Here is an 11,690-nt window from a genome sequence, read left to right as displayed (position 1 = left end):
CAGGTATAACCCTCATATAGGGCTTCTCAGGTGGCTCAGTGGTAAAGAATCCACCTTCCAGTGCAGGAGGCGCAAGAGATGCGGGTTCAATCTCTGGGTTGAGAAGATCCCTTGGGGTAGGAGTGGCAACCCACTGCAGTATTCTTGCCCGGAAAATTCCATGGACGGAGGAGTCCGGTGGGCTGCAGTTTATGGGGTTGCAAAGAATCAAACACGACTGAGCATGCATGCATCATTAGACATACTGAATGCTGAATTCTGTGATTGCAGGATGATCTGGGGAAACCTTCCGTCTTCTGCCTGAGTCCCAGAACACTTGAACCAACTTGACTATGGTCTGAACAGAACATTATGAGCAGGTTTGTTTGGTGGCTGAGAAGATACTGTCTATTGGGCTCCTCTTCCATCGTTGAGGCTTTTTGTCTCAAGAACACCATGAAGTTTTGGCATGCATTTTTATATCATAATATTTAAAATTCTCTTACCATATCTTCTGTTAAATTGCACCTAGAAATCTGAGTTCCATCATGCAAGTTGTCCTTTGTTTATTTATTTTATTTTACTTTATCATTTTGGCTGTGCGGGCTCTTCATCGCCTCTCAGGCTTTCTCTAGTTGTGACCTACAGGCTTCTCTTGTTGTGGAGCATGGGATCTAGAACACGCAGGCTTTAGTAGTTACAGTGCATGGGCTCAGTAGTGGTGTGAGAGCTCAGTTGCTGAGTGGCATGTGGGATTCTAGTTCCCGAAACAGAGATTGAATCCATGTCTTCTGCATTGGAAGGCAGATTCTTAACCAGGGAAGTCCCTGTCCTCTGTTTAAAACTAAAAAAAAAAAAGTTTTTAAAGTTAGAATCAAGTTTGCCTTTATCCTAAAAACTTCATATTGAAAACTTTTGATCACACTGAAGAGACAAAACTGCTCTTTGTCTTTTTGTCTGTGTTTGGTTTTTATCTCATCAGATACCCTGATCCTTTTGATCTCATGGTGTGAAAAATCAGGTGCTCTCCTGCTAGACTTGTGGTACCTGGGCCTACTTCCCCCAGCCCTTAGCTTGGATGGCAACCAGAAACACCAGATTTGAGGGGCTTCCCTGCCCCAGGTCAGATTTGAGTGCAAGAGGCTGGGTTCCCAGTGTTTTATGGGTTGATCTAATTGTGTCCCTGAATTTTAGTTCTCTTATATTACAACTATTACCATTAGAAATTCTTCACATATTAAGAATTCATTTGCCTACTAGTTGTCAATCTTAGTATCCCTTTACCCCCAGATGACTTGAAGTGTGTGTTAGAGGGAACTGTGGATTGGTCCACAAATGTCATCCAGGATACAGTCCATTAACAAGCCAGCTCTTCTCTCCCTCTTACAAAACAACCCTCCCCTCATTGCTCCATTTCCCCCTCAGCTCCCCTGCTACCTCCTCCATGCACTGTGATCTCTCTTGACCACTTTTGAGGTTTCTGACTTTTCTTTCTAACGCTGGTCTGATTAAACCCATCACAGCATCTCACTGTCCTGAAATAAAACCCAGTCTCCTACAGTAATGCCACCCCCCACCCTCACCCCCAGTGGCCTCTGTTTCTCCAGCCTCACCTCTCTCTGCTCTTCCCCTCATCTGCACACTTCAGCCAACTCCCCTTGTGTGCCATCAGCTCTCTGAGGTATTTCCTTCTGCGGGGACCTCACAGTTAACTCAGCACTGTCCAGTGGGACTGTCTGCAATGACGAGGCTGTTCTGTATTTGCCCATCCAGGGTGGCAGCCACCAGCCACATGTGACTGATGAACACTTGACTGGGGCCAGTATGACTGAGCAACTGTTTAATTTAGTTTTAATGAATTTAAATTTATGTAACCGTACATCATTAAGAACTACTACATGGGACAGTACAGCTAAAGAGTTCTTAATTTGATTTTAGAATAAGCTTTTTCACAGGAATAATCCCAAATGATTTTCTCTGGTGACAGTTAACTGTATCATGAACTGGACATGGAACAACAGACTGGTTCCAAATAGGAAAAGGAGGACATCAAGGCTGTATATTGTCACCCTGCTTATTTAACTTATATGCAGAGTACATCATGAGAAACGCTGGGCTGGATGAAGCACAAGCTAGAATCAAGATTGCCCTGAGAAATATCAATAACCTCAGATATGCAGAAGACACCACCCTTACGGCAGAAAGTGAAGAACTAAAGAGCCTCTTGATGAAAGTGAAAGAGGAGAGTGAAAAAGTTGGCTTAAAACTCAACATTCAGAAAACTAAGATCATGGCATCCGGTCCCATTGCTTCATGGCAAATAGATGGGGAAACAGTGGCAGACTTTATTTTTTGGGGCTCCAAAATTGCTGCAGATGGTGACTGCAGCCATGAAATGAAAAGAAGCTTACTCCTTGGAAGGAAAGTCATGACCAACCTAGACATATTAAACCTAGCATATTAAAACCTAGCATATTAAAAATCAGAGACATTACTTTGCCAACAAAGGTCCGTCTAGTCAAGGCTCTGGTTTCTCCAGTGGTCATGTATGGATGTGAGAGTTGGACTATAAAGAGAGCTGAGCACCGAGGAATTGATGCTTTTGAACTGTGGTGCTGGATAAGACTCTTGAGAGTCCCTTGGACTGCAAGCAGATCCAACCAGTCCATCCTAAAGGAAATCAGTCCTGAATATTCATTGGAAGGACTGATGCTGAAGCTGAAACTCTAAAACTTTGGCCACCTCATGCGAAGAGCTGACTCATTTGAAAAGACCCTGATGCTGAGAAAGATTGAAGGCGGGAGAAGGGGCTGACAGATGATGAGATGGTTGGATGGCATCACCAACTCAATGGACATGAGTTTGAGTAAACTCTGGGAGTTGGTGATGGACAGGGAGGCCTGGCCTTCTGCAGTCCATGAGGTTGCAAAGAGTCAGACACGACTGAGCGACTGAACTGAACTAAACTTGTTATAGACTTTTCTGAATATTTCAGGTCTATTTGTAAAATTGCTCCTATTAATAACATGTTTAATCTTTAAAAGGCTTTTACCTCTAGGTAAAACCTGTTAGCAAACTAGGAATTTTTTGTGGAACATTTCCAATGAGTTAAGTGTGCTGCTACTGCTAAGTCGCTTCAGTTGTGTCCGACTCTTGTGCGACCCCATAGACGGCAGCCCACCAGGCTCCCCTGTCCCTGGGATTCTCCAGGCAAGAACACTGGAGTGGGTTGCCATTTCCTTCTCCAATGCATGAAAGTGAAAAACGAAAGTGAAGTCTCTCAGTCGTGTCCGACTCTTCACGACCCCATGGATTGCAGCCTACCAGGCTCCTCCGTCCATGGGATTTTCCAGGCAAGAGTACTGGAGTGGGGTGCCATTGCTTTCTCTTAAGCGTGAGGCACAGGAAATAACCTCCAGCTCACTAGTGCTTGCCTTCCAAGCAAGATGTATAGAGAGAGCAGAGATCAGCAAAATCCCCTAAAGAAACCTGTCCGTGTCCCAGACCAGCAAGACTTGGCTATATTCATGAGCATTCATATGTCTGGCCTGTCCAGTCAAGTTCACATCTAAAATGTCTCAGATGTGCTCTTGTCCAGGCATTATTACTGTCACACCAAAATCTAAAGTGGGTGAATAAATGAAGGTCCACACTTGCATCTAATTCACACCTGCACCATCCCAAGTGCTCAGAAGCAGCTGGTGGCTGCCATATTTGATTGGGCCAATATGGCCATCATCACAGGAAGTTGTACCTGGACGGTGTTGCTACCCTGAAAACAGACCACCGCTCCACACCTGTGCATCAGACAATAATTAGAATGGGAGTCCATGTGGTTTTAAGCAAGAGTACAGGTTTTGAGGTGTTTCGGGTAAAGACCGCAGAGTTTAATTGCAGTGCAGGGAGATAAATGGGAGAGAGGAGAAAGGAAATCACCAGCACCAGCTTGAAAAATCCACTGATGAGTGCCTCTGGGGGCTGGGGAGAGGCCTGAAGTCAGGGTCCTCCCCCATGAGATTCACACACTGGTGGTCCAGGAACCATACATGAGAAACAAGCTAGGACATGAAAACCCATTTTGCTGCCTTGGGAATATTTTTGTCCCCTTTATGAAACCCCATAGAACCAAGTATCTTCTTGAATAATACTGTAATTGTGATGAGAATTACGGTAGGTCTTTTGTTCTTCAAGCCATGTTGCCACAAATATAAAATCACTTTCGTTCTACAATTTGTAAGCTTAAACTTTACCAGTATAGTGTAATTGGTAGTCCATGAAGGTTGGGTATGCAAATATATATGTTAATAATTGAGCACAACTCCGTTCACAGGCTCCAATTTCTACCAGTAATGAAAATTATCAGTTCAGTTCAGTTCAGTCACTCAGTTGTATCTGACTCTGCGACCCCATGAATTGTAGCATGCCAGGCCTTCCTGTCCATCACCAACTCCCGAAGTTCACTCAAACTCATGTCCATCGAGTCGGTGATGCCATCCAACCATCTCATCGTCTATCGTCCCCTTCTCCTCCTGCCCCCAATCCTTCCTAGCGTCAGATTCTTTTCCAATGAGTTAACTCTTTGCATGAGGTGGCCAAAGTATTAGAGTTTCAGCTTTAGCATCAGTCCTTCCAATGAACACCCAGGAGTGATCTCCTTTAGAATGGACTGGTTGGATCTCCTTGCAGTCCAAGGAACTCTCAAGAGTCTTCTCCAACACCACAGTTCAAAAACATCAATTCTTTGGTGCTCAGCTTTCTTCACAGTCCAAATTTCACATCCATACATGACCACTGGAAAAACCATAGCCTTGACCAGATGGACCTTTGTTGGCAAAGTAATGTCTCTGCTTTTGAATATGCTATCTAGGTTGGTCATAACTTTCCTTCCAAGGAGTAAGCATCTTTTAATTTCATGGCTGCAGTCACCATCTGTAGTGATTTTGGAGCCCCCAAAAATTAAGTCTGACACTGTTTCCACTGTTTCCCCATCTGTTTCCCATGAAGTAATGGGACCAGATGCCATGATCTTAGTTTTCTGAATGTTGAGCTTCAAGCCAACTTTTTCACTCTCCTTTTTCACTTTCATCAATAGGCTTTTTAGTTCCTCTTCACTTTCTGCCATAAGGGTGGTGTCATCTGCATATTTGAGGTTATTGGTATTTCTCCCTGCAGTCTTGATTCCAGCTTGTGCTTCTTCCAGCCCAGCGTTTCTCATGATGTACCCTTCATATAAGTTAAATAAGCAAGGTGACAATATATAGCCTTGACGTACTCCTTTTCCTATTTGGAACCAGTCTGTTGTTCCATGCCCAGTTCTAACTGTTGCTTCCTGACCTGCATATAGGTTTCTCAAGAGGCAGGTCAGGTGGTCTGGTATTCCCATCTCTTTCAGAATTTTCCACAGTTTATTGTGATCCACACAGTCAAAGGCTTTGGCATAGTCAATAAAGCAAAAATAGATGTTTTTCTGGAACTCTCTCGCTTTTTCGATGATCCAGTGGATGTTGGCAATTTGATCTCTGGTCCCTCTGCCTTTTCTAAAACCAGCTTGAACATCTGGAAATTCATGGTTCATGTATTGCTGAAGCCTGGCTTGGAGAATTTTGAGCATTATTTACTAGCGTGTGAGATGAGTGCAATTGTGCGGTAGTTTGAGCATTCTTTGGGATTGCCTTTCTTTGGGATTGGAATGAAAACACCTTTTCCAGCCCTGTGACCACTGCTGAGTTTTCCAAATTTGCTGGCATATTGAGTACAGCACTTTCACAGCATCATCTTCCAGGATTTGAAATAGCTCAACTGAAATTCCATTACCTCCCTAGCTTTGTTTGTAGTGATGCTTCCTAAGGCCCACTTGACTTCACATTCCAGGATGTCTGGCTCTGGGTGTGTGATCACACCATCGTGATTATCTTGGTCGTGAAGATCTTTTTTGTACAGTTCTTCTATGTATTCTTACCACCTCTTAATATCTTCTGCTTCTGTTAGTCCATACCATTTCTGTCCTTTATCGAGCCCATCTTTGCATGAAATGTTTCCTTGGTATCTCTAATTTTCTTGAAGAGATCTCTAGTCTTTCCCATTCTGTTGTTTTCCTCTATTTCTTTGCACTGATCGCTGAGGAAGGCCTTCTTATCTCTCCTTGCTATTCTTTGGAACTCTGCATTCAGGTGTTTATATCCTTCCTTTTCTCCTTTGCTTTTTGCTTCTCTTCTTTTCACAGCTATTTGTAAGGCCTCCCCAGACAGCCATTTTGCTTTTTTGCATTTCTTTTCCATGGGGATGGTCTTGATCCCTGTCTCCTGTACAATGTCTCAAACTTCATTCCATAGTTCATCAGGCACTCTATGTATCAGATCTAGTCCCTTAAATCTATTTCTCACCTCCACTGTATACACCGTCTCAAATCACGGTGATTGGGCATTTCCAGGTTCAGATTGCCTTGTTGCGCTGGTGGCTCAGCTGCTGCACTGTGGTCAGTTCTTCCTGGGTGCAGGGGGCCCTGGGCTCTGCCCCCACGTCTCCTTCTCTTCGGTGGCCATTGGAGACTGTGCTGAGCATGCCAGATGGGCTGACCTGTCCACTCACTCTGGAAGCTCCCCTGTGGGCTGTGGCTCCTCTGCTCTCCAGCCGTGCTGGGTGGGGCCTTCTCCTTGGGGCTGGGAGCATCTTCTGTGGGGGAGGAACCTGCTGAAGCTAACACATCTTGAGCAGTTACTATGGTTGACATATTTCTAAGCGTTGTACTTAGCTCATTTAATAGCCTTAAGAATGCTAGGATGTAAGCACCAGTGTTATCTCCACTTTGATGGCTCAGATGGGGGAGTGACTTACCCGATACAGCTCCTGAATTCTGCTCAAGTGCTTGCCACTTACTTGGGGAATGGGACAGTGGGGATGGGTTCCACCCACCCCTTAACCTTAACCCCTAAATATATGTCCAGTTATTAAGTCGATCAGATAAGGAAAAATAGGGTTACTATATGATGCATCAATCCCACTCCTGGGCATATATCTGTAAAAGATAGAAACTCTACTTGAAAAAGATACATGCACCCCAGTGTTCATAGCAGCACTATTTGCAATAGCCAAGATATGGAAATAACTTTAAGTGTCCATGGACAGACTAATGGAAAAAGAAGATGTGGTACACAATACTTAAGAGAATGTCATGAGCACTTTGTAACTTAAAAAAGTTTGGTGCTTAGCTAGAAAAGGAGAACTTGTCTGCCTAACTAGTTCTCTGGAAATTTATGTGTTAGCTGGCCAGCTGTTTGCAATCAGCTGGTTAGCATGTTCAGAGTATTTGTATTTTATCATAAAGGAAAGAAAGCTTAATTTTTTAAATAATGGGACAAATAATGATTGTCAGCCAAAATATACTACGAAGAATTCCCTTCTGTTTCCATTTTACTTCTAGTTTAATTGCAAATGAAAGTTAACTTATTGAATACTCTTCCATATCTATTAAAAATAATCACATGATTTACTGATATAGTAAAGTATGTTGTCAGATTTCTTGCTATGGATTATCTTTAAATTCCTAAAATAAAAATATTTTATCAAAATGTAAAAAAAAAGTGTGATACCTATACACTGTGGAATATTACTCAGCTCCAAAGAAGAATGAAATAATGCCATTTGCAGCATCATGGATGGACTAGAAATTATCATACTAAGTAAAATAAGTTAAAGACAAATATAATCACTTATATATACAATCTAAAACATGACACAAATGAACTTATTTACAAAACAGAAACAGACACATAAATAGAAAACAAACTTACGGTTACCAAATGGGAAAGTAGAGGGAGGGACAAATTAGGAATTTGGGATTAACAGATACACACTCCTATATGTCACATAGCTAAACAACAAGGGCCTAGTGCATAGCACAGGGTACTATATTCAATATCTTATAATAACCTAAAATTGAAAAGACTCCAAAAAAAGCACATACACACACACACACACACACACATATATATACACACACAGTGTGTGTGTGTGTGTGTGTGTGTGTGTGGTTGAATCACTTTGCTCTGTACCTGAAACATTGTAAACCAACTTTTGTACTTCAATTTTGGCAAAAGTATTAAAAGGAAATAAAAATGTGAAAAATACCATGCTTCACTGAAAAATAAAATTAAACTGACTTGAGCATAGCAGGCCCAGGGATGAAGGGATTTGACCTGGGTGGAAGAAAGGAAGGGAGGGAGGGAGGGAGGGAGGAAGAAAGAGAAAGTTGTAAAGTGCACCAATTGCTTCCAACCATATACCAGGTAGAAATTCCACTGTGTTTTTTTGAGAATCTCAATGGTTAAGAATCCACACTACCAATGGAGGGGCACTGGTTCGATCCCTGGTCAGAGAACTAAGACCCCACATGCTGCACGGTGTGGCCAGAAATATAGATATAAATAGAAACTACGTTCCTATCTGCTTTTTGTTGAGTCACTTGGTTGTGTCCGACTCTTTACTACCCCATGGATGGCAGAACATCAGGGTACCCTGTCCTTCACTATCTCCCAGAGCTTGCTCAAACTCATGTCCATCAAGTCGGTGATGTCCTCGAACCATCTCATCCTCTGTCGTCCTTCTCTTCCTGCCCTCAATCTTTCCAAGCATCAGGGTCTTTTCAAATGAGTCAGCTCTTCGCATCAGGTTACCAGAATATTGGAGCTTCAGCTTCAGCATCAGTCCTTCCAATGAATATTCAGGACTGATTTCCTTTAGGATTGACTGGTTTGATCTCCTTGTTGTGCAAGGGACTTCTCCAGCACCACATCTTCTCCAGCACAGTTCTTCTGTGCTCAGCCTTCTTTATGGTCCAACTCACATCCATACATGATTACTGGGAAAACCACAGCTTTGACTATGTGGACCTTTGTCAGCAAAGTGATGTCTCTGCTTTTTAATATGCTGTTTAGGTTTGTCATACTTTTTCTTCCAAGGAACAAGTGTCTTTGAATTTCATGGCTGCAGTCACCATCTGCAGTGATTTTGGACCCCAAGAAAATAAAGTCTGTCACTGTTTCCATTGTTTCCCCAGCTATTTGCCATGAAGTTGATGGGATCAGATGCCATGATTTTAGTCTTTTGAATGTTGAGTTTTAAGCCAGATTTTTCACTCTTCTCTTTCACCTTCCTCAAGAGGCTCTTTAGCTCCTCTACACTTTCTGCCATTAGGGTGGATCATCTGCATATCTGAGGTTATTGATACTTCTCCTGGCAATCTTGATTCCAGCTTGTGCTTCATCCAGCCTGGCATTTCACATGATGTACTCTGCATGTAATTAATAAGCAGAGTGACAATATACAGCCTTGACATACTCCTTTCCCAATTTTGAACCATGTCCCGTTCCAACTGTTGCTTCTTGACCTGCATAAAGACAAGTAAGGTGGTTTGATATTCCCATCTCTTTTAAGAATTTTCCAAAAAAAAACAAAAGAATTTTCCAGTTTGTTGTGATCCACAAAGTCAAAGGCTTTAGTGTACTCAGTAAAGGAAAAGTAGATGTTTTTCTGGAATTCCTTTGCTTTTTCTATGATTCAGCATATATTGGCCATTTGATCTCTGGTTCCTCTGCCTTTTCTAAATCCAGCTTGTACATCTGGAAGTTCTCAGTTCACATACTGTTGAAGCCTGGCTTGGGGAATTTTTAGCATTACTTTGCTAGCATGTGAGATGAGTGCAATTGTGTAGTAGTTTGAACATTCTTTGGCATTGCCCTTCTTTGGGATTGGGGAAAAAACTGACCTTTTCCAGTCCTGTGGCCACTGCTGAGTTTTCCAAATTTGTTGGTATATTGAGTGCAGCACTTTCACAGCATCATCTTTTAGGATTTAAGAAATAGCTCAGCTGGAATTCCATCACTTCTACTAGTTTTGTTCATAGTGATACTTCCTCAGGCCTACTTGACTTCACACTCCAGCATGTCTGGTTCTAGGTGAGTGATCGTACCATCATGGTTATCTGGATCATTAAGATTTTTTTGTACAGTTCTGTGTATTCTTGCCACCTTTTCTTAATATCTTCTGCTTCTGTTAGGTCCTTACCATTTCTGTCCTTTATTGAGCCCATCTTTGCATGAAATGTTCCCTTGGTATCTGATTTTCTTGAAGAGATTGCTCATCTTTCCCATTCTATTGCTTTCCTCTATTTCTTTGCATTGTTCAATTTAAGAAAGCTTTCTTGTCTCTCCTTGCTATTCTTTGGAACTCTACATTCAGATGAGCATATCTTTCCTTTTCTCCTTTGCCTTTCACTTCTCTTTTTTCTCACCTAGACAAACATTTTGCCTTTTTGTATTTCTTCTTCTTGGGGACAGTTTTGGTCCCCACCTCTTGTACAATGTTATGAACCTCCATCCATAGTTCTTCTGGCACTCTATCAAATCTAATCCCTTGAATCTATTTGTCACTTCCACAAATATAATCATAAGGGATTTGATTTAGGTCATACCTGAATGACTTAGTGGTTTTCCCTACTTTCTTCAATATAAGTATGAATTTTGCAATAAGGAGTTTATGAACTGAGCCACAGTCAGCTCCCAGTCTTGCTTTTGCTGACTACATAGAGTTGCTCTATCTTTGGCTGCAAAGAATATAATCAATCTGATTTCAGTATTGACCATCTGGTAATGTCCATGTATAAAGTCATGTCTTGTGTTGTTGGAAGGGGATGTTTGCTATGACCAGTGTGTTCTCTTGGCAAAATCCTGTTAGCCTTTGCTCTGCTTCATTTTATACTCCAAGGCCAAACTTGCCTGTTACTCCAGGTATCTCTTGACTTCCTACTTTTGCATCCCAATGCCCTATGATGAAAAGGACATCTTTGTTTTTGGTGCTAGTTCTAGAAGGTCTTGTAGGTCATCATAGAACCATTCAACTTCAGCTTCTTCCGGCATGAGTGGTTGGGGCATAGACTTGGATTACTGTGATATTGAATGATTTGCCTTGGAAACAAAGCAGGATCATTCTATTGTTTGTAAGATTGTGTCCAAGTATTGCATTTTGGACTCTTTTGTTGTCAATGAGGGCTGCTCCATTTCTTCTAAGGGATTCTTGTCCACAGTAATAGATATAATGGTCATCTGAATTAAATTCTACCATTCCCATCTACTTTAGTTCACTGATTCCTAAAATGTCAGTGTTCACTCTTGCCATCTCATGTTTGACCACTTCCAATTTACCTTAATTCATGAACCTAACATTCCAGGTTCCTATGCAATATTATTCTTTACAGCATCGGACTTTACTTTCACCTCCAGACACATCCACACCTGGGCGTTATTTCTGCTTTGACTCAGCCTCTTCATTCCTTCTGGAGCTATTTCTCTACTCTTTTCCAATAGCATGTTGGACGCCTACTAACCTGGGGTTAGCGGGTTGTCTTTGAGTGTCATATCTTTTTGCCTTTTCATTTTGTTCATCTCCTATCTGCTAGGAGCCCACAGATGTGCAGTGATGTCTGAGGGGTCTCAGAAGGCATCTGCAGAGTCATCGTATTAACAGGGTTCTCCCCTGCCAGAATCCACTCACTAGAATCTAAAAAGTTGTGACTCTGTGGAAGGATATGCCACCTTCACTGTTTCTCTCTTGCATGTGTCCTCTTGTGTTTAACCAGGCATGGCATGTGGGAGAAAGCTTTCCTACACTCATTGCATCTGTCGGGTTTCTCTTCCATGTGAGTTCTTCGATGAGAG

Source organism: Bubalus kerabau, chromosome 1 (genome assembly GCF_029407905.1).
Source record: "Bubalus kerabau isolate K-KA32 ecotype Philippines breed swamp buffalo chromosome 1, PCC_UOA_SB_1v2, whole genome shotgun sequence".
Lineage (NCBI taxonomy): Eukaryota > Metazoa > Chordata > Mammalia > Artiodactyla > Bovidae > Bubalus > Bubalus kerabau.
The sequence above is the reverse complement of the archived record's forward strand: the minus strand, read 5'-3'. Positions refer to the sequence as shown.